Below are 23,797 nucleotides of genomic sequence, written 5' to 3'. Positions count from 1 at the left end.
GCTTTTATGGGGGGGTCTGGAGTTTTCGTTAGAAGCTTTACAATCTTAAACATTTCCCTAGGGGCATTGGCGGCGGATTCGATTTTATTCGCAAAAAATGCCGTTTTGGTGGTAGTGAGAGTAGTTTTATATTTCTTCAATGTGGCTTTGTAACTAATCTTCCTTTCCACACTGAAATCCTTCCGCCAATGGCGTTCTGCCCTTTTACATTCCTGTTTTAATGATCTTAACTCTGAGGTGAACCATGGATGTTTCAGCTCTCCCTTCCTAATTGTTGAGGATTTTTTCGGTAAAACCTTATCTAGGGAATGGGTAATCCACTGATTAAAACTGTTGACAGCCCCGTCCAGATTAGAGTTATCCAGTGGCTTAGTGCTTTCTAACTGTCCCTTCCACTCGTCCATGTTAAGTTTTGTCCAAGCTCTTATTAGTCCTCTATTTGAGGAGGTATTAGTGGTCAACCTGGAGATTTTCCAGTGAAAAGGAATCACCGAGTGATCCGACCAGGGGACAGGGTAAGGTTCCAGGACTGTTATATTCACCATATTGGTAAAAATGGGGTCTAGTGTATTTCCTGACTTGTGCTTAGGGCGCCGAACCTTAAGATTGAGGTTGTAGCTCTCTAAATCTTTTTCTAGGTCTTTCGCTGCCCTATCTCCTGACTTATTAAAGTGGAGGTTGAAATCTCCTAATAGCAGGAAATTCGTGACCGTGCAGACCCCTCCTATAACTGCCTCCAGTAGGCTTTCATGAAACCTGCCGAGGGGGCCTGGTGGTCTATATATCAACATCCCTGTTACTGAGCTCTCACATGAGGGGTGGAGGGTAAAATGTGTGCTTTCGCATCCCTGGATCCCAGTGTCCTGTAATCAACAGCTTATACTCTCCCTATGGATAATTGCAATCCCTCCTCCTGCCCTCCCTGGACGATCTTTGTGTTGTACTGTGTATCCTGGGGGCAGTGCCTCGACCAGATCTGGGCCAGAATGTTCCCCCAGCCAAGTCTCCACAAGAAACAGGACGTCAAGATCTCCGGAGGAGATTAAAATTGAGACTTCCTCCTTATGTCCAGGCAGGGAACGACAGTTCAGTAAAGCCATCCTCAAGATCGTAGTCTGTTTAGACTCCTCGAAAACCTGTTCCGATGCCTGAAAAGGGCAATGATTACATGCTCGGTGGCCTTTCGTCAAATCTATCGTATGTAAGCATCGGGGAATGGTAGATCCCTTGAATGCTAGAAGGTCATCACGGGTATAAACTCTTACCTGAGAGGAGTGTCCAGGCCCGAGGCCCGATCGTGCGCGAACGGGCGCAAACGGGCTTTCCTCTGGCGCTCCTCCGGCGCTCATCAGGCGCTCCCGCTGCGCGTTACCGCTGCACGTCCTCATGACCTGCTTATGAAGGCTCTCCTCCCAAGCGCGTGAGCGCTAGAGCGCTGCTGGCGAAAATGGCGCCGGGAAACGGCGCTTCCTCACCAAATATGGCGTCCTAGGTGATCCGGGGCCCGCTCTAAAAGCGGTGATTTAATCGCCAATGCGAACTTTTAAAATGCAAGTGGGGGGCAGCGTGCGCGGTCTCAACGCAGTTAAAATCCAGGTAAAAGAAATAATATTCAACCCAAATACAAAAATGAGGGATCGTTGTTTAAAATATATATTTCGCAAGCGCAGCGCGCTCCTGTCCTGTTGCAGTGCTATACAGCGCGGCAATACCCTAGGGGGGCACCTTGTTCCAGGCTGAACCCACCTGGGTCTGTGGCTTATGAAGGCTCTCCTCCCAAGCGCATGAGCGCTAGAGCGCTGCTGGCGAAAATGGCGCCGGGAAACGGCGCTTCCTCACCAAATATGGCGTCCTAGGTGATCCGGGGCCCGCTCTAAAAGCGGTGATTTAATCGCCAATGCATTATACGAGAAGCATGACATGAGGTTGGCTTAAAGAGCAGTGGAAAGGGAAAGAAGAGCAGATTGTTAGGGGCACCTAAAACACACAGTTTTTCAAACTAATCAACATTGTTTGGCCTTCAAAGGAGAGAGAGAGAGAGAGAGTGTGTGTGTGTGTGTGGGTGTGCGTGCGTGTGTGTCTGTCCGTCTCTCTGTGTTTTTGTGTGTGTGTATGTCAGTGTGGGAATGTAAAAATCAAGGATGAAATCTGACAGATACTTCACCTTACCCAACTGAAAGCACTTGTACCCAACTATTTACTACAGAATACATTTTGTAGGGGGATGTCACACCCCAAAACTCTACCCTGAAGCAACACTCCTGTACACATACACACATACACATATTTGCTTTCACAACAATATAATGCCTTCTGAAAAACAGATATTCTGCTAATGCAAGTTCTAGATGTTTTCATACAGAAACAAAATGCCACCTCAAAAGCAGTATTTTCCAGCTCCTACATACATTGAGGGAGCCTGTGTGTGGTGGTTAAATTCCAAAGAGGATGTATCATTGTGGAATTTAATTGGTCATACACATGCCAAAACTCACTCAGAGTGCCTGATACAGTGCAAAAACGACCCAATCACAGAAAACAGAAGCATACCTTGAGTCACAGAAGATGTGGCTTTCCCCAAACAATAACAGTGCCAGATACATTCCAAAAGAAATTCTTACTTGACATATGATCTAAAATGAATATACAAATGCACTAAGACACTTGTCGGTTTGTATTTTAACCTAAATTATAATGCATTTGCAAAGTTATTTTCTTCCTATTTCAAGTAGGTGTTTGTTAGAGAAGCATTATTTTCAAGCTGTCTTCTCTGTTCACCAAATTGTCCCTACCAACTAGTGCTGCTCCTTAACACAGTGCACCTCATGTATATATTGCATTGAAATGATTTCATTTTCCAATCTTGGTGCTCTTCAAATGTATCTTTTACAATATTAAAAGGTCATTGAACTTTGCCAAGTAACTACCAAGCAATGTACACTTCATGCTGAATTACAATTTGGATGGTCTCCAAAGACACTGGGTATGGTTTGCCGTGGTTACTCCTTTGCAATAATACACATTGTATATTTTTACAACTATGGACCATAACCACATGTGGTATAATTTGATGAAGTTCACTTATGTCTTTCACCATGTATATGCAATATGGTTTATATGGTTATTCAATAGCTCATATAATCTTTACATAAGATACTGCAAGAAATGCGATGAAGATAATACATTTAGGCTGATAATACGCAAATTATTGTGCCACTGATAGGAGATTACCAATGGACCAGTCCCTGGTTAATGCAGTCTTCAAAAGCATTGTGTGCTGGACGAAAGACTACTATCTCATTAAAGAGAAAGCAGAGTGCTTAATTTTGGGTCCAGTCGAAGGTAGCTAGGACTATTGCTGGATCCAAGGTGGACTGCTGTAATTCGCTAATGACCATAACCACAAAAACAAATTCACTAATGTCCTGGTAGTTAAAAATGTGTGCATTAGAGAAGTTTCTAATATAGTGCTATAGAACCATGTGTCTAATATCAGGCTTCAATTCTCTGGCTATCAATCCGGGAGAAGATGAAATTTAAGACCATTATGCTGGTTCCCATGGATATACATGGTAATACCCCATATGCTGGTTCACAAGGCCATATATAGTAATACACCAAAGTATATTTTTTAAAGTACCACATTGCAACATTCAAAAAGAAACTTCGCTCCAAGTGGGAACTAATACTAGGGCCCCCGATGATTAATAGAAGTAGTACCAGAAGTTGCGTTGTCTCCTCATGGGTGTCTGAGTTCTTGAACAAGCAACTAGATGACTTATGACAAGGTGACTCAATTCTCTCCTTCAGGATAAAAATTTAACTAGATGTTGAGTTGTATAGCAGGCATCTATCCTTGCTTTGCTTATATCTAAGCACTTGGCTGTCCATGGGTTTTAAGCGTTATGAACATATACTGGGTATTGATCTATTCAGACACAAATATAGCACCCTATTTTAATTGCGCATACAATTCTAAACAGATGCAATGCACACATGTGACAACATTTAAAGTACAACCCAATGCCCAATTTTAAATCAGCACATTTGCTCACCACTCGAGTTACCTGTGCTCAGTAAACATCATGCGCTTTGGTATGCCTTCCTGCCTAATTTGTTCTGTGTATGTTTTTTGTAATGTACTATGCTTCTTTCTAGTACATTCTCATTGAACTATCTAAACAACCTTGATCATTCAAGTGAAATCAGCAGCATGTGTAGACCATATTAATTGTGTTATGTAAAATCTCCTGGATGTGTACCTCCTTATGCTCATGGACGTCATTTAGGGGTCACCAGGGGTCGCAGCTGCAAGGCCTACAAGAACAGAGATAGCAAGGCCCGGCTTGCCCCTTGCTACCTCCGACCCTGCTCTTGCGACTCCATGCCTTAGATGTCTTAAAGGCAGCACCAGTAACAGAGAACTACTTTGGTAACAGAAAATATATTTTACAACATACTTGAGATCAATAATTTCTTTCTCGTTCCTGCAAAAAACACAGGCAGGTGCTCAAGGCTTCTTCTGGCTGGGAACAGGGTACAGTTGAAATGTGTTACTATTTCAACTTGTCAATCAGAAACGAGCCACCCACTACCATGCCTTTCAAGTCTTTGCAGACTCTTTGTCTCCTAAGCACTGCTAATGTTTGTCCTGCAGGCTAGGGATTTTTATATTTTGCTTCACTGCATCCTAATGAAAAAGGAAGGAATTAGAATGGCTTCCATCTTCAGCAAGCTTTCCTGGTAATCCAGTTCTGCTGGTCTCTATCTGTCATTGTGGGCCTTCGGGCTGTGCTGCCAAAAGTTCAAGAATGCAACATTTGTTCAATATGATATCTGCTCCAGCCTTGAAGCCATTCATAGTTAGTGCTTCCTTTTTAGTTTTTACCATTTATACTAGTGTTCATTTATGTTGGCTCCTGCAGCACTAGATGGGTGCCAAACATTCACTTGGCTTATTTGTCATATGTTATCATTTTCAATTTGCTCATATATGAGATTTGAATGCCTTTAATGATGCGACATTAATATTATGTGGCAACAAAAGACCAAATTATGCAATGGGTTGATTTAATTATGTGATAAGAAAAGGCAAATTATGCATCATCACGTGTGCATGTTCTGTAATAGTGCTAGAACTCCATTTTGACATTTTGGTATACACCAATACTACAATTAGGAGCAGTTTGACCCCTGAATGCAGCAAGGTACAAACGAAAAGGTACCAGTGAACTAGCTCACAAGAGGTCTTTCACTATATGGCACCACATGTGGCATGTTCTCATTAATTTTTGGGTCATTAGAACAAGAACATTTTTTGTTATAATCAGATAATAATAGGCAATTGGTGGATTATATGGCAATTGCAACATAGCCCTAATTATGTGGAAAATGTAGCAGCCACCAAATTTAACAATTCCAATGGCCTAATTAATATGTGGCACTTTGTGTAGTAAAAACAAGGCAGGCGACAATGGGGTGAAGGTACGTTTATTCTCAGTATTAAGCAGCCACAATGCAATCAGGCATCTGCCCCCATCAACACCTTCTCAACTGTCTCCGCACAAACCTCCCCACATTTCCAACCCTGATATTCCATATTAACGTTCCACCCATCTAAGTCAGAAGTAAACACACCACACCTTTCCCCTATAGAAAATAGCAATAAGGAAATTATATATTTAAACAAATAAATACAAAGTTATAAATAACTAGAAAATGCTAGTATAAAAATAATTTCTGCATTATTATGTGAACAATAGTAAATACTTAACAAAATCAAAAAGCCTTGCTGGACAGCATTTAACCCTAGAACTCCTTCTCACCATATCATCCATTCTTCTTTCGTGTGAACCATCCTGCAAAGCAATCTCCACTCCTCTTAGCACCTGACAGCTGCACTTTTCTTAGTACCTCCACATTTACACCCATTTGCACATCCATGAAAATATTTACTATCATCCTCCCTTCTAGGACACTTATCCACATCCCTAGTTCCCTTACAGATACAACTCCTGAAAACAGTCACTCGACTCATATTCCAAATTTTCCTACCTTGAAATTTCACAGCCTTATCGTAAACTTGCTCAACCTCAATAGGTTGCGTCCACTTGGGTAACTCTTTACCACTTGTAACTGACTTCCAAATACGAATCGAATCACCCACATGAATTTTCCTACTTGTGTTTCTACACCTGCCTTTATTCATACTCCTCTTCATTCTCCCTTGATATGTGTCCACATGCTCCCTAATCTTCTTGTAGTCAATACAAACTTCTGACTCTCCACAACATTCCTTCAACCACCACAGAGCCAGTTTTGAACCTGGTTTCCTTCCACGTAACAATTCAAAAGGAGAACACCTTGTTACAGAGTTGGGCATGATGCAATATGACAACAAAGTTGCTTGCAAAGCCTTCTTCCAAGACAAAACCTCCTTTGCAAGCCAACTGAATGGATTCTCTTACCATGCGGTTGAACCTCTCAGTCAGACCATTGGATGGGGGATAATTGTTAATTTTTTTGTGTGTTTCACCCCACACCTTACCAAATAATCTTCAAAAGACTTACTAACAAATTGTTGACCATTGTCAGAAACCAATTCTTCTGGTAAACCTCTGTACAAAACACATCCTCCAAAACTCCAATGATAACCTCAAAGATTACTTTTTCTGTCATTTTGACCTCAGGCCATTTAGAAGAATTGTCTACCGCAACAATGGCAAATGCTTCTCTTCTTAGAATGGTACAAAATGGACCCAAGATGTCAATACCTAACTTCCTCCATGGTACAACAGCCAACTCAATGGGAGGTAACTCTATGGCCAAAAGCTTTACCGTCTTATTGCTATTAGCACACAAACTACATTTTCTCAACATTTTTCCACCATATTATCCATACCTGGCCACCAGTAGAACTCTTGAATATGTCTCTTGGTAGCAGACATACCAACAGGAAAATTGTTTCCCTTATCCCAACCGGTGGTACCACTTTATCACGCCGAAACAAACAGAACCCATCATACATTAGTTAATTCTGTACAAAACGGCTGTTTCTCCACTCAAATTTAATTCTTCTGGCCAACTTTTAACCATGTAATCACACACCAATGACAAATCCACATCCTTCCTACATTGATTCACCAATGATTCTTTGGAAATCATTTCCTCATTCCCCTGTGACTGACCTCCACCATTCATGCCCACCATGGTATAATCAACCTCACAATCACTTTCCCCATCATTCACCTCCATCTTGGAATTCATGGGTAAACGATATAGAAAATCAGCATGAACATTCAACCTTCCTGGAACATGCTCAATCCTAAACCTGACAGCCTGAAACTTTGCCGCCAACCGTGACAGCCTAGCAGTCACGGTTCTCTTGGAGATATCACAAAAAATAAAGGTTTATGATCCGTCCTTAATATGCATCCTGCTGCCCACAGAAATTATCCGCTGCCCAAGTACAAGCTAATAATTCTTTTTCTATAACAAAATATTTTTTTCTTAGATTCCCTCAATACATGCAATGCATACAACACCAAATATTCCTCACACTTGTTTTTTTTGCAGCAGAGTAGCTCCAAAACCACAGTTGCTGGCATCAATGGCAACAATGCATTCCCTCCCGGCATCAAACAACTTAAGAATAGTTGCATTGACCAATTCTTTCTTGAGGTCTATGAAGGAATGATCTTGTTCGACTTCTCATAAAACTAACTGTTTTTCCTCAATAGCTTACACAAGCATTCAACTTTGGCAGAACAGTTATCTATGAATCTAAAGTCAAATTCTTTTAGACCTAAGAACAACAACGACTGTTCCTTAGACTTCAGACCCGGGGCGTCCTCAACAGCTTGCACATGATTTTGTTTAGGCTTAATCCCATTCTTGGAAATACTATGTCCCATATATTCCACCTTGCTACAATTCAATTTACATTTAGCAACCTTCAGAGTCAAACCTTTTTGTTGCAGTCTTTGAAAAACAGTTCTTAAATTAGCATAATGATCTTCCTCGTGTTTCCCCATAGACCAATATGTTATCTTGAAAAGCTATGGCCCCTGGGACTCCTTCCAATGTTTCCTTCATCAGTCTCTGGAAAACAGATGCGGCACTAGTCAACCCGAAGGGCATCCTGCATAACTGATACATTCCCTCAGGGGTTACAAATGCAGTCAAAATGTGCAATTCTTCCTGTAATTCAATCTGATGATATTAGCTAGCCAAATCTAACGTGGAGAAAATTGTTGCCCCAGCCAGAGTGGAAACTAGCTCATGCAAATTTGGTAAAGGATGTCTGTCGATCCATATTTTGTTGTTAAGGCTTCTAAGATTACCATATAGTCTAAGTTCTCCTGAAGGCTTCAATGCAATACCCACTGGGGACACCCATGGTGACAACTCTATAGGTTAAATTACTTTTTTGTTACACAAATCTTCCTTCAACTTAACCCTGAATGTCAGAGGAACTTTTTGAGGTTTGTGCCTAACTGGCACTGCATTTTCCAGTAACACAAATTTGTGTCAGAAGCCGATAAACTTTCCCAACTTATCTGTGAAAACTTACGGATGCTCTGACTTTATCGCAACAATCCCCAAACTTTGCTTTACTTCCTCTACCAAACAGACCTGTGGAACAGCATTTGGATCTAACATCATGTTCAATTCTTGTTGATGAGGCCACCCAAAAATTGGATCACCCTTAGAAGCCATATAGTCTTTCCCTTAGGTTTTCCTTACTTTGAAAATGATATTTGTCCAGAAATAACCCACTAAATCAATCCTGTGTCCAGTATATGGACGCACATTGGGATCAATTAATTTCTCATTTTGCCGATTTGATTCCCATAGAGCCTTACTAATGATACCATACCGCACACATGAATCCACCATGACCTCCACACATTCCACATTAATAGTAACCACACACCTATACTTCATCTCTGGTTTACTTCTACACACCCTTTCTAAATGCCCCATTTCCTACAGCTGCTACATGTTTTGCCTACAGTGGAACAACCCTTGAAATTTCCTATATGAAAATTACTGCCACACGCGTAACACATTTTTTTGTTCATGGGATTCACCTATTTTTCCTTGTGAGTTTTAACAACATTAATACCATTACAACCTTCCAGTTTTTTACCATCCCCACCACTATTAGTTGCCACCCCTAATTTAATTCCCAAACTTCTCTGATTTCTTTATGCTCCTAACAATGCTAACTGTGGCATTTAACATCATGTCTGTACCCAACCATGTTCTCTCCTGTACCTTCTTGCTTTTAGTTCCCATCATAACTTGGTCCCTTAAAACTTGGTCATATGTTATGGACTTGAATGCACATGACACGGCTAAAGCCCTAAGAGCTGACACATACTCTTCAATACTTTTTTCATCTCTTTGCAGACAGTGTTCATTTTCTTTCCATACCTCCCTTATAGTTGCTTAACTGCAAGCTCAAACACATTAAAATCTCCAGCATTATCCACAGGAGGTAACATTGTAAATCCTTCAAGACCACACCCCCCTAAAGTGAGTTTTAATCGAGATAATTTGTTTGAGGAGTACATTCCTCTCCTTCCAGTACATCTACATATGCTAGAAACACTGGAAACCACACCTCCCATTCCATTGGAGGATATCCTCTGCATTGTAAAAATGACGGGTGTGGCCCAATACTGGACATGTTGACACAACCAAAACCAATTTCACGTAAAAAAAATACAGGAGAAAAGAACTAATATGAAACGTATTCCTGAAGCAACACTGTAGCATTGAATAACAAGGTAATAAACATACATTATTCTTACAAACTGTATAAATAAAATAATTCTTTCAATCAATCAATCAATCAATCAATCATAGCATTTGTAAAGTGCACTACACACCCGTGAGGGTCTCAAGGCGCTGGGGGGGGATGCTGCTACTGTTCGAAGAGCCAGGTCTTGAGAAGTTTTCTGAAGGTCAGAAGGTCTTCAGTCTGCCGTAGGCAGATGGGGAGGGTGTTCCATGTCTTGGTGGCGAGGTGGGAGAATGATCTGCTGCTGGTGGTCACTTTTTGGATGCGGGGGACAGTGGCGAGGGCGCGGACTGCGGATCGGAGCTGGCGGGTGGGGGTGTGGAGGCTGAGTCGTAGTTGAGATATGCTGGTCCGGTGTTGTGGAGTGCTTTGTGTGCGTGGGTGAGGAGCTTGAAGGTTATCCTCTTGTTGATGGGGAGGCAGTGTAGGTTTCTTAGGTGGGGTGCGATGTGGCTGTGGCGAGGGATGTCGAGGATCAGGCGTGCAGAGGCGTTCTGGATGCGTTGGAGCCGTTTCAGGAGTTTGGCTGGGGCTCCTGCATAAAGTGCGTTGCCGTAGTCCAATCTGCTGCTGACGAGGGCTTGGGTGACCGTCCTTCTGGTTTCGGTGGGGATCCATTTGAAGATCCTGCAAAGCATGCGGAGGGTGTTGAAGCAGGAGGAGATGGCATTGACCTGCTTCGTCATGGAGAGGGTGGAGTTGAGAATGACCCCTAGGTTGCGTGCGTGATCGGTAGGTGTAGGGGGTGCTCCTAGTGCGGTTGGCCACCAGGAGTTATCCCAGGCCGAGGGGGTGGGTCCAAGGATGAGGACCTCTGTCTGGTCCGAGTTCAGCTTCAGTCGGCTGTTTCTCATCCAGTCGCGACGGCCTTCATTCCTTAGTGGAGGTTGGTTTTGGCGATGTGGGGGTCTTTGGTGAGGGAGAGGATCAGCTGGGCGTCATCGGCATATGAGATGATGTTGAGGTCGTGCCGTCGTGCGACGTGGGTGAGCGGTGCAATATAGACATTGAACAACGTTGGGCTGAGGGATGAGCCTTGGGGTACGCCGCAGATGATCTTGGTGGCTTTGGAGCGGAAGGGGGGGAGGCGGACGCTCTGAGTTCTGCCGGAGAAAAAAGAGGTGGTCCAGTCCAAGGCCTTCTCTTGGATTCCGGTGTCGTGGAGGCGTGTTCTTAGTGTGTGGTGGCAGACCGTGTCGAAGGCGGCTGACAGGTCCAGGAGGATGAGGGCCGTGGTTTCTCCATTGTCGAGCAGGGTCCTGATGTCATCGGTGGCGGCGATGAGGGCAGTTTCGGTGCTGTGGTTGCTGCGGAACCCAGAGTGGGATGGGTCCAGGATGTTGTTTTCTTCGAGGAAGCTGGGCAGTTGTTTGTTGATGGCCTTTTCGATGACCTTCGCCGGGAACGGGAGCAGGGAGATGGGTCAGAAGTTCTTGAGGTCCTTGGGGTCCGCCTTGGGTTTCTTGAGTAAGGCGTTGATCTCTGCGTGCTTCCAGCTCTCCGGGAAGGTCGCTGTCTCAAAGGAGATGTTGATGGTTTTCCGGAGATGGGGTGCGAAGGTGCTGTTGGCTTTGTTGAAGATGTGGTGTGGGTAGGGGTCTTCCGGGGATCCGGAGTGGATCGTGTTCATGATCTTGATGGTGTTGTCGTCGTTGATGTTTGTCCAGGCGAGCAGGCGGTTGGTGCGGGTGGTGGTTGCCGTGGGAGCAGGAGTCTTGGCGGTTGCCGGGGGGGTGACGGCGTCGAAGCTGTCATGGATGTCTGCGATCTTGCGATGGAAGAAGGTGGCCAGCGAGTCAAACAGGTCTTGTGACGGTGGGATGTCGTTGGTGTTGGAGCTGGGGTTGGATAGTTCCTTCATGATGCTGAAGAGCTCTTTGCAGTTGTGTGCGTTGTTGTCTAGGCAGTCTTTGAAGGAGGTCCTTTTGGCGGATCTGATGAGGTGGTGGTGTCTGCGGGTGGCGTTCTTGTGGGCTGTGTAGCTTTCCGGTGTTTGTTAGCGGAGCCAGGTTTTTCAGAGTTTTCGGCAGGTTTATTTTACATAATAGTGTGAAAACAATATGGTATGTGCCAAAATCATTAAAGGTGAGCGTATCACCGTAGACTAAGTTTGTGTTAAACGCTCATTTGATGGTGAGCTTTGTTTTTTATAGAAACGGTTTTTATTATGACAGAAAAAGAGAAACATAAGGCAGCAAAATGACAGTATAGCAGTCCGCAGCATATGTGTATTGTTTTCCAATACATTTAACACCAGGGAGACACGGTAGAAACCCCTCCATCCCATCAGATCAAGTTGTTCCGGCATATACAATATGTAGACCATACAGTGCATAATAGATTCACCCAGATAAGATGAACACTCCCCGATACCCAACATGCGCGGTGATTACCTCATTCAGTACTAGGAGGGGGCATGTCACCCCAGAGACCTCCAGCACTCTGTCACCTTCCCGTTGTAGTTCTATAGCTGGGATAGGCAAATGGTACCTCTGTATCTGTTCCACCTCCCCCATTTGTATTCCAATTTTCTGGGGCATCCTCTATGTTTGAAGACATTCTTTTTGGCAAGCATTGCCCTGTTCATGTCAACTGCCCAATCGCGTAGGGCCGGAACCCTCCCCACACCCCACTTCTGGGCAATGTTACGCTTAGCAAAGGCCCACCCAAGTGAAGCCACGTTTGCTCAACTTGCGTCAAATCAGTAGCTTCCCAGATATTTAGGAGACACAGTTGGGGGGAGACCCTGAGGGATTTACCACCCACCCTCTCCATTTGCTGCGTGACCCTGTTCCAATATTGTTGCACCACCAAGCAATCCCAGAGAACATGAAAAAAGGTCCCTGGTTGGTGACACTGCCGGAGGCACAGGGGATCGGTCCTCCTTCCTATCTTAACCAAAATGCAAGCATCCAAATATATACGATGCAGGATTTTTAATTGAACAAGGCGCAATCTCATAGGGATAGCCACTTCCTTGGGAGAGGCTAGAGCATCACGCCAGTCCTCATCTTCTGGGTCTCCCAAATCTGCTTCCCAAAGTCGTAGTGATGGTGAGCTTTTAATCGTAGAATTTGGTTGGTAGAATTTGTATCACTAATAAGGATGAACGTATCACCTTAGTTTAAAAATCGTGGTGAACACTCTTGAAATGGTGCACGTATCACCATAATACCTGGTTGCCGAGTAGAAACAAACCTGCTTAAGGATTGCTGGACAACATTGACGTCATCCCGTTGACAATTTCAATCCCCCGGCATCTGTTCTGCAATCTGCTGATGCGGTCTGCTGATGCCAAAAGACACGTCACAAGATCCCGCTGAACTGATCCCCTGCACGAGAGTTATGCTGTTGTCCTGGCATACAAGCATGAGCTTGTTCCATTAAGTGCCTTAAGTGTCGCCCAACAGTGTTAACGATAATGAAACTGAACACTTGTCGAAGCAATATTGATCATTCAAAGGTGTGCTGGTCAACCAGACTTCCCTACGAGGCCCGTGGACACAGACAGGCACTGATACGCACGTCAACCACTCTTAATGGACACTAATTCATAAAGTCGGATGACTCACCTATCCCAATACTCAATGCCCAAACCTCCTATGAAGACTTGATACATGTTTTCCTCTTCATTGAGGACTCAAATCAGCATCTGAAATTCCTTAAGCAATATTTTATTGTAATTTCAGTCGCATACTGCTTTGTATACCTGATGAGCAGTCAAACGCACATTAGTGGATGGATAGCATTCTACTCAGTGGGGAAGTACTTGTTTGGAATAGTGGCTATTTGTAGTGTGGCTTATATGGGAAGTGTTTTTGTTACCAGAGAGGTGCTCTCTCAGTGGTGTGTGAATGTATTTATTCATTTATTAAAGTTAGAATATTAAATAGCTGAATTGGTAAGACATTGGCCAAATATAAATTCCAGATTGAGCCAAGAAGAGCTGGGGCAGCTGGTTCGCATGGTGGAACCTCTAGGTTCTTGACACCATTGCTTGAAATCAAGTTATAGAGTGTGGACTTCATAAGTGGGTCCTAGAGAAAGGATTACGCTTAGAACTATCCATTTCTTAATATTACACCCCAGTGGTAGTGGAATAATGCAGTGGACTGAAGCAAGGGGAGTTTATCGTCAAGGCAAACAAGGGAATTGCCAATACCGCTTCTGAGTATGGCAAGTCATTCAGTAGCAGTGATGGGCAACCAAAGATATTTTCACCAGATGGCTGGCATTTCTAAGGAGTGCCTAGAGGTTGGTGTGTGTTATGATGGAACTGGATGGTATGAGGATGGCGTTCATTAGGGTTGTGTAAAGTTTATATTTTATGAGCCCACTCTTGCAAAGTTCACAATTATTGGCCAATCATTCATTTGTCAAGTTTCTCGCTTTTGGGGCGCAACACACTCACATTGTTTTCTCTTGTGAGTGTTCGTTGGCATCAGTAACTTACTGGCATTTTGTATGCAAATGCATATATTGTTTAACTTTAGGGGGGCCAAACACCTTGGATTTGCTAATAAAGTCTCAGGTTTCCCCTTGTATGTGCTTTCATGTCTGTGCTTTCTGTTGGCAAGTGCTGTCAATGAAGTCGTTCTTTCCACCGTGAACGATGAAACATTGTAGTCCTACTTCTATGTTTATGGAACATCACAATTTTTTGTTTTCAAAATGTTGTAATGCTATTTAGCTTTCTCTCATGAGTACCCTACACCAGGCTACGCTAGTTATATGCAAGCATTTTGGATGCAGTGCATGCCTCGTTTAGGTATTTTATCACAAGTACTTTGAAACCGGGTCATGCAGGTGACTCAAAAGCATTTTATATACACATACAAACCCTGCTTAGCTTTTTTTGTGAATGATCTGAAACCATGTCACATCAGTAAGTTACAAGCATTTTGTACATGAGTGTGTACCTTGCTTTCATTTTCCTCGCAAGTGGCTCAACACATAACACTCACAGGAGGCCAGAATTTAACGCAATAGCTGATCTTGTGTCTAACTTTGTGACCGTCTCTATTTTTGTTATAGTTCTTTTATTAAAAACTCAAATTTTGCCCCAGACGTCGACAAGAGACCCTCTGCGTGGAGGATAGGGGAGGGTTAATTCCCCCATGACGTGAAGTGCAGAGCTCAAGTTCTTCACTGAATGCAGCCTTAAGTTTAATTCGATTTCTCTCACCTCATTGAGTGATTCAGTTCCATTGTTAAACTTGTCAACAAAATGCACGGTTTTGTCATGAATTATGCGTTTGCAGTAAATTTGTGCCATGAATGGCGGATAATTATGCCAAGTGGTGTAATGGTGGAAATTTCGCTTAGCAAGCATAAAGCAACATTTCTGATATTAGACGAATTAAGACAATGTCATTTCAATTTCACTGAGGCCTTATTATAAGTATATCTGGTAACACAAATGTACAGGTAAAGCGTTCAAGTTGGTCATCTGTTGTATTGTATTTTGCAACACTCTTGACCAGTTGCTTATGTCCACAGACTAACTCTGAACAGAAGTAATTTCACATAAAAAATGACATTTACATGCTAAATGGATTTCCCTAATTAATTTAAAGGACTGTGTTATTAAAATGTCAATCCCAATATTTGCATCCTGCTTGATAATTGTTCATTTAATTAAAGCATTTGTTTTGTTTGTTTAGTTAATGTTCGCACTTCCTGACAATTATTTGACATTTACTATACCTCACCCAAGTAATTCTTAATTGAGTTGTGGCAAATTCAGATACTGTTAAAGCACTCCTCTTTTTGGCAGAGGTATTAACAGTGAGTGAGGGGGAAGGAATTGAAGTGAGTACCAAGGGAAGAGGATCATATGTAAACAAGAGAATGCAAAACAAACAAGCATTGGCTTTGCCAATAGGTCTCGCCTTTGGGGACTCATAAGTGTTTAGCCATGTAACAGTTGATGTTGTTGCACTATGGATATTGTGCTGCATAACTAAACACTTATAAGGTCTCAAAGGCGAGACCTATTGGATATGCCAATGCTTGTTTATTTTGAGAAGGAGAGTACCAGCACTTCTCAAGAGAAATGCTATACTTTTAATTGGAGTGTACTGGCATTTCTCAAAAACAAGCAGGTACTCTGCTACAGAGTACCTGCACTTCTATATTTCAATTTCAAGCACTGTCCCCAATTAAAAGTATTGCACCCCTGCTGAGAAGAGTAGGTACTCCCTCTCTCTCAGAATAAAGAATTGCACGTTCTATGTACCTGACTAGCTCTTTAAAACCACTGGCACAACTCACATAGCCAGCTCCTTCTTTGTCTTGTAGCTCCATCACATCTTCTTCCTTACAGGTGATTGAGTGGCACCCACCTGTGAGCATCCTTTTCTTCTACCGGTGCAGTGAGAATTACGCACCAAGCTTTAATCTGCCCATTTTCAGGTATTGGGATGAGTCTTGGGCAGACAGGGGACGGGCTTGAATTGATGTTTGGAAATGTCTTATGTATTTCAGAGGCTAAATTAAAGAAATATTATTCCGTGAGCATTCGACAGCCTGTTTCAAGTACGCTGGGCGATTTCCCGTCATGCATCGGCCTTTCGGACCGCCCACCATAGGCCGACCAGGACGCACTATAATTACAGACGAGGCTAAGTGGACAACTGAAGCTTTGTCTGTTTTTCCCATTTGATTGAACAATGTTTCAGTAATCCCAGGCAATTTGCTGCCGGTTGTAATTGCGTGTCTCTGGAGTGTCTGTGAACAAACCTCTTGTAATTACTGGCTGCCATTAACTTCCATCGAGCATTACCCTTGATGAATTCGGCTCAAAGGCGTTGCAACTGCTAAAAGGCCCCCTCCCTGGAGTAATTTATTTTCTTCCACGCTTTCCTCCAACTATACTTTTTGTGACCCCTGTGTTAGCCTGTAACTCTGGGTGTAATGCTGTACTCTCAACTGAAATGCACCTTGCATGAAACCTGAGTTATTCGGAGGGAGTTTGGTGGATTGGGACTTTGGGGGCGGGGGGTCTGAATCGCTGATGGGTGTTATATATCTCATGAATATCTTGAGATTACTACATTACTCTTCATTCCGGGTTAAATTGTCACCCGCTCAGTGTTGTGTCCTTCCCAGCATTGTTTGTACTCCCAGGAAAGGATTTTTCTATCCACTCCTGTTTATTTAATAAAATGCTTCCCATTATATTTAATCATATTCACTAGTGACATGTGCTTTCTCTGCCTTCTGTGACCTGCATGTATTACTTGCTTCCCCTCGCTCTTGAATTTCAATTGAACGCGCAATCCGAGCGAGTAACATATTTTTAGAATTTCTTTAGTATTTTAGAAGCACTGCTCGATGCTTTCATTTTTATAAATAGCAGCCGGCTGGAAAGGTTTGCATTTATCATACTGAACTTCTCATTTCATTTCTATATCAAATGGGCAGATGCGTTGGTTAAAAAAAATCAATGGCTTTTTAGCAGCAGAAGTGTGGCTGTAACACCGAGTTGTTTCATATTTAATGGTGCATGTTGGGCTTTTTATATCTGCCATAAACACCTTGATATTCCCATCATTGCAAAGCCATCCTTTAATAAAATCCGAAACGGTTCTTATTCTGTCTTCAACGATGGCCCACTTATTATGGGATTGCATGCAGTGTGTTACTAAATTTGGCAGTAAAGCAAGGTAAATGTTATATATATCGTGTGCACCCTTCCACCTAGCATCTTTTTAGAGGGTTGGAGAAAGACAAGAGCTCCCCTGTTGTGTACTGTATTGTTGCAACCAAAGTAAGTATACAGAAACATGTAATATTTTGTAAACTCCCATTTCACATCTGGACTATAAGGGCAAGTAAAGTAGACAGACCAGCGGTATTTGTACTATATGTATACTTCAGTTAAAGTAAATAGTCGTCTTTGGAAGGTGGTTTATTTTTGAAGCTGTCTTTGTTGCATACCCTGCATGTGATGGTGGTTAAGTCGCTGCATTCTCTGTCCATTGCCTGTTACCCCCATAGGTCCCATTGGGGCATTTTCTTAGTTTCGAACACTCCAGGACCTCTTTGTTTTGTTAACGTCCTGAGCTTGCAGATTACATTGAGGTTGTAATTGGTGGTATCATCTGTAACAAGTGGCGAGAGCTGCCGACTGTAATTGCAACCTGGGGAGCAAGGTTCGAATCCTGGCCTTGGTTCTTTGCTCAACATTGTGTGATTCTGGACATGCCAGTTAATCTTCCTGTGACTATAAATCTAAAATGTACTTGTGTATTCTTTACTTGTATACGATCACAAGATCTCACAGTGCTCAATTGCTTTCTTAACTTTGTGCTATATACATGCCACTACATATACCATCTGTGTAGTCCTCGGCAGTGCATTGAGGAGGAATTATGGGTGAGCTTGAGAATTTTAGTGATTTGCAGGTTTTAAACTGTAAACATAGCGTCATTTCAATGTACGTTTTTTTAAGCTAAAGTGCAGAGAGCTGACTTTCATTTCGTCCATAGAACCAGAATATTCCCCAAGTATTTCCCCTATCAGGGACTAAGATTGAATCCCTCAGTGATGTTAACATGCCCCAGAACACTGATGTCATCAACCAGCAATTGACTGCAAGAATCGAAAGCACAGTGAATCTGCAATCCGAGCCCAGGGGCTTAATTCTGCTCAGTGGGCATGCAGATACCCGAGGCTCTGTGTGACTGGTGAGAATCTCCTCTTTTCAATAGTGCACTTTTCAATGTGTTTCTGATCGAGAGCAGGAACTCTCCTACTCAGCCACCAGTGAATTTCCCAAGATAGGGGTGGAAGTTCAATGGGGAGTGAGTGCTCCAGCACTGGAGCCGGCTTCTCTCCACAGTCAAAGTTTAGAGACCCTTTACCTGCCTCCTTTGGGGCAGAGCAAGCCTTCACTCCCAATGCCATTCCAGAGAGGACAGAAATGCCTAATAAAGAGTAAGAGATAATACAATGGATTAGTAATCCCTTGCATATGTACCTAATGCGTTCAGTGTTAAATGCCCTAGTGCATTGTCCTTGTTGGTGGAGGGGTGCGGGTGGGGAGTCGACTAAACAAAACATAAATAAATAAAGAAGGGGCCCTCTGGCCTTTGGGATGAGCCCCAGGAGGCAACTCTTCATTGTCCTCCCACAGAGGACAGAAATGCACTAAACACCAAGAGATCCACCTTGCATAGGTACTGCTGAATTCATTGCTATATGCACCCCAAAACGTTTCCCACTCAGGGGTGAGAAAAGCCAACTGAACAACTAGAAAACCAAATAGATGGAGGTGGGCCCTCTTGCCTTTCAGTTGACCACCATGGAGGGCACCCCATCACTGCCTTTGAAGGGAGTGAAAAGCACCCTAAACAAAAGGAAATCCAGAAAGTGGGAGCAATCCCATGGAAGTGTAGCTGACTTTCCAGTGATCATTTGGGGTGATTGTTGGGCACCTGCTGCCCCCAAGGAGAGGGGAAAAGCCCAGTAGACCAAAAGAAAACCTCAAATGGGGGCAGGACTCAATCTAACAAAAAGGTGACCTCCCTTAGTGTAATATGGGATTCAATCTTTTTTACCCCTTTGGGACACAGAAGAGGGATCAGCCCCCCATTAGCGACCAAGAAATAAAAAACGGGGAGTGCCCCTGGTGCAGGTGCCAGCTTCTGCAATCACAAATGGGTGTGAAGCCTGTACCCTCCTTAGGTTGGGCTGGATGGGCCCCTGACCCTGATCATACCCCTAGCAGAGTGAGAAGCACATTAGATACATTTGTGCATAATGGGTTTTCCTTCCCCCTACTCATGAAGGGGGGCCGCTTAGGAGGACCCTATAGGTAGTAGGAAGACAGTTTATGACTGTGTGGAATCAGATCATGCGCCAAGAGGACATCTGAACCGACTTACAGACACTGGTTCCACCAGGAAACATATTTGTTTGTGGATCACCTCCTCCTTACAACAACTAAGCACAAATTCTTCACACTAGAGAACGGAATGCCACATGTATAAAAAAATCATTTTGCCTTCATTCAATAGTGAATCTTAGGTAATCGCTATTTACAGAATGCAAAATCGTATGTAAGAAAATAGCAATTACCTAATAGCAATTCCCAAAGATTTGCAATCACAATTAGGTAATACTATTCTATTCGTTCTTTTGGGCCAAAAGGACCATAGGTGTGAATGGTTTCGCATTAACTAATTTGCAATTACCTTATTGGTAATCACAAATAAGCTAATGCAAAATCAAGGGTATGCCCCTGAAGCAACCCCCCAAACAATTGTGCACATGTAAAGTGCACACATGTCATAGGGGCATGAGTGCGCAACAGGGCTCTTTGAAAAATGAGTTTTTGTGCATTGTTCGAAATTTGCACATGGTTGCCATCGACTCCACACAGTTGCACAGTTTGCATTTAGAAATCGCATGGCACATGTGCGTACAGAATTGCAAATTGCGGTTCCCTATTTGGATTCGCAATTTTGGGTAATCGCAAAAGATTGTAATTACTAAATTTGACACTACAAAGCCTTTCATACATCTTGAAAGGCTATTTTGCATTCGAAACGGTCGTATTTTGTGATCCGCACCATTTGGGAATGCAAAATGGTTTCATAAATGCGGCCCAGAGTCTTTTAAAGATGACATCCCCCATTAGTTAGAGGGCTCACATCATCTCCTAATATACCTCCCTTAGGAGAAGAGAGAACCACATTTAGCAGTCATATCCCTACCTGTCTCTTAAAGGAACCAATATTATGGCATCTGTGGCACAGATATAGTAAGGAAAGGTACCGCTGGAAAGGCGAGTGGTTCGTCTTTTTATTGGTATCCCTCTCAAAGAGTTTTATTGCTTGTGGTTTGTGGCAAGAACATGAACTCTGAAAATATAATAAACATAAACATGGAGGGGGATCCCCCCAACACTGGCATAAGGTCCAACTGACTTTTAACCCAGAGTCACAAAACCTTTTCTTCTACATTGAGAGCAAGCAAGAAATTGACCCTCATTTTGCTGCCAGGGGAGAGGAAAGACCTGTAGATGTCAGATATTTATTTGCCAACATTAAACACCAATGAAAGGGACTGAGACTGACACGGGCAGCAGTGGCCATGAGAGGGACATCATTGGAAACTGGAGTCTATCATTTCCATCGGTGCCTCTTTGATAAATATTGAAGCCCGGCCCAGCATCTTTGCTTTTTATTTTCAGTGTGGTATGGTGTAAACATGTTTGGCATTTGGTGTGCTTCTTTTTTATCATAGAGGCAGATTGGGAGTGCTCCTTGATTTGCCCCCTTATGACGGAAAAGATGCTAGTGGCTAGAGGCTGAGGCTGAGGCTGATCAGGACCATGTGTCAGGAGGGGTCCATTCACAATTAGAATGGTCCTATTATTTTGTACTTAGGACCTGTGCTTGTTGTACACATTCTCGTTGGGATCCTGAAGCAAGAATTATTTTTGGGAATGGAACCCTTGCTAAGGTGCGACTGCCCCCTCCTAACAATGCCTCTCCTGTCTGTTTTTTGCATGGGGTGCTGCAGTTTCATCTGTTTTGCTTGGTGGCAATGATTTTTGTTGTGCTTTTCTCCTTCCTGCTTGGGTTGGGAGGAGTGAGATATTCCCTACTCTGCATCGCCCTAGGTAGGGGACAGACTTTGGCTGCCAGAATTGCAGCCGTGTCTGAGAGAGGGTGGGGAATGCAGCAAACCTCACTGAAATTCTGATCAAGTCTAGTGTGTAGAATTGTGCTCTGGGGACCACAAACATGTTACAGCACTTCAGAAGGGAGTCCTTTTAGATTGGTGATGGTGGAATGGCCTACAATCATGTTTACTATGCTTATCCACATAATCTTTCTTCATTTCCATAGAGCTGGAACGTAACCATGTGAGCAAGGTTTTACAACCAGAGCTGGAAGTATGGAAAGCAGACTATGCAATGATTTGGTAGCACCGTTCATTGATAAGAGGGCTAGCATGGTAGTCCCAGGAATTGCTGGCTTTGTAATTTAGTTCATGATTGCTAGGATGCAATGCCATACTTCACGCACATGCATTGTTCCGTCGTAGTAAAGGAAAGCTACATTTAAAAAAAAGATTTGTTAGCAATATTGGAGGAACGTCAAAGACAAAACTGTTTGGGTCCGTAACATTATTGCAAAATAACAAAAGCACATGTTTGGAAGAAGGATGTAAAGAGCTTCATGACATCTCACAACCAACATCAAGCATTTGTTTTCTGTTTTAACTTCAGTTGGCGTTCAGGTATTGTCCTATTGCTGAACATATGGTGTATATTATCTTAGTCGTATTGTTCATGGGATTTCGCTGCACATGTCTGTTCCTTCTGGCAGGTGTCTTTGCTACTGTTGAACCTACGGTCCTCAACACAAAGATTAGGGAAAAGGCATGACAGGGCTCGTCTTGGTGTTCAACATACATCTACTGTGATGATGTGCCACTCATGTCATATTGATTTCATTAGCACCTTTGTTTGATTGTAACAAAGAAGACACGGATGTAATGGGTAGTCGGTAGCCCTGTGCTGTTACATTCTGTAATCTACCCAAAAAGCAAAGGCTTGCAGGTTGTAGGATACTACCTGCATTACTCCAAATGCAAACTGAAGAAGTCGTATTGTTGTTTGCGTCCTTGTGTGCATAAAGTGCGTGAATGTGAGTTAGCACGGGCAGCTCTCACTGTTTATTGTGCCTATGGGCACTAGTTGTTCTGTGTGATCTATGTATGGTAGTCTCTGTGTTTTGGACTGTGTGGGAGTGAAGCTGAATCTGCATATAAATTTGTTAATTGCTACTTGGCATATACTTTTGTGTTTTTTAGGATTTTGAATGGTTACATTTTGGATTTCACCTGGTGCCTTTGGGATACATTCTCTTCAATTTGTTTGAAAATAATCAAACAAAAAATTGGTCTGTGGTGTGAGGAGATTGGACCAGAAGAAGATTGCTTCAGGATGCAGTTGTTGTGGAATTGACAGAATATCTTATAGTCTTGATATGTCTCATCTGCAAAGAGCTTTGTTTTTTAAGGAAAACTGAGATGTGCAGCTTTTCCTAAATGAGACATAATAAACACTTAATTTCCTGATTTTTTTCTTTAAAATCTGATATTCACACTTGCATATTTGTGTAGGAAAAATAGTTAAGGCTTCTTTTTTCTCTCATATAATGGCTGATATGAAGGATAATTGTATGTGATCATCTTCATTTTTGTATTTAAGGCCTATCTTAAAAAAACAAATATTCTGAAACTTTCTATGCTATAATATTTTTCAAGGTGCAAGTACACTGTTGTTTTTCTATACTACGCACACAAGAGCTGTTTTACAATTGAAAGTGAATCCTTCTTGTTGATGTTAGAATCACATTTCTCATGCATGTTTTTTGTATGCTGCGAGTTTTTTAAATCAATTCTTTATCAGATTTACACATAACAGCGATTGTCAGATACAACAGTAAAATAAGCATGAGTGGAAAAAAATGTGATACAACAAACAATATAAATGAGTTTTCTAATATGTATAGAATAAACCTGGTGGATATACAAAAATGAGATTATGTATTGTTAATATGGGAAGGGATCAAATATTACTGGGAGGAAGATGCGAGGGCAGGCCCAGTGCCTGTATAACCATGAAAATGCTCTAAACTCAAGCAAAACGTTTCTTACTGACCCTGAGTTTTCTTCAAAATAAGGAATTATCTTCTTCCTATTAGTCTCCCAGTAGACTGTATTCCCCAGCTATGTAGGCTGGAGAAGTGCCTAATTTGTAAAATTATAAGTGCTGGTGACCAAAACTCTGCTCAGAAGACCGCAGACAGTGCTAAAAAATGCCCACGGAGGTAATATGAACACTGTGCATGCATGGCCTCATTAATCCACTACTAGACATTCCCTGCCACTTTACCTCACTCTTGTAGGTTTTTGCTTTCTCCTTTTGTGAGGCTTTTTCTGTCTTTCTCTTCCTCCATCTTTCCC

Source organism: Triturus cristatus, chromosome 6, assembly GCF_964204655.1.
Source record: "Triturus cristatus chromosome 6, aTriCri1.1, whole genome shotgun sequence".
NCBI classification, from domain to species: domain Eukaryota; kingdom Metazoa; phylum Chordata; class Amphibia; order Caudata; family Salamandridae; genus Triturus; species Triturus cristatus.
This window is presented reverse-complemented; position numbering follows the sequence as displayed.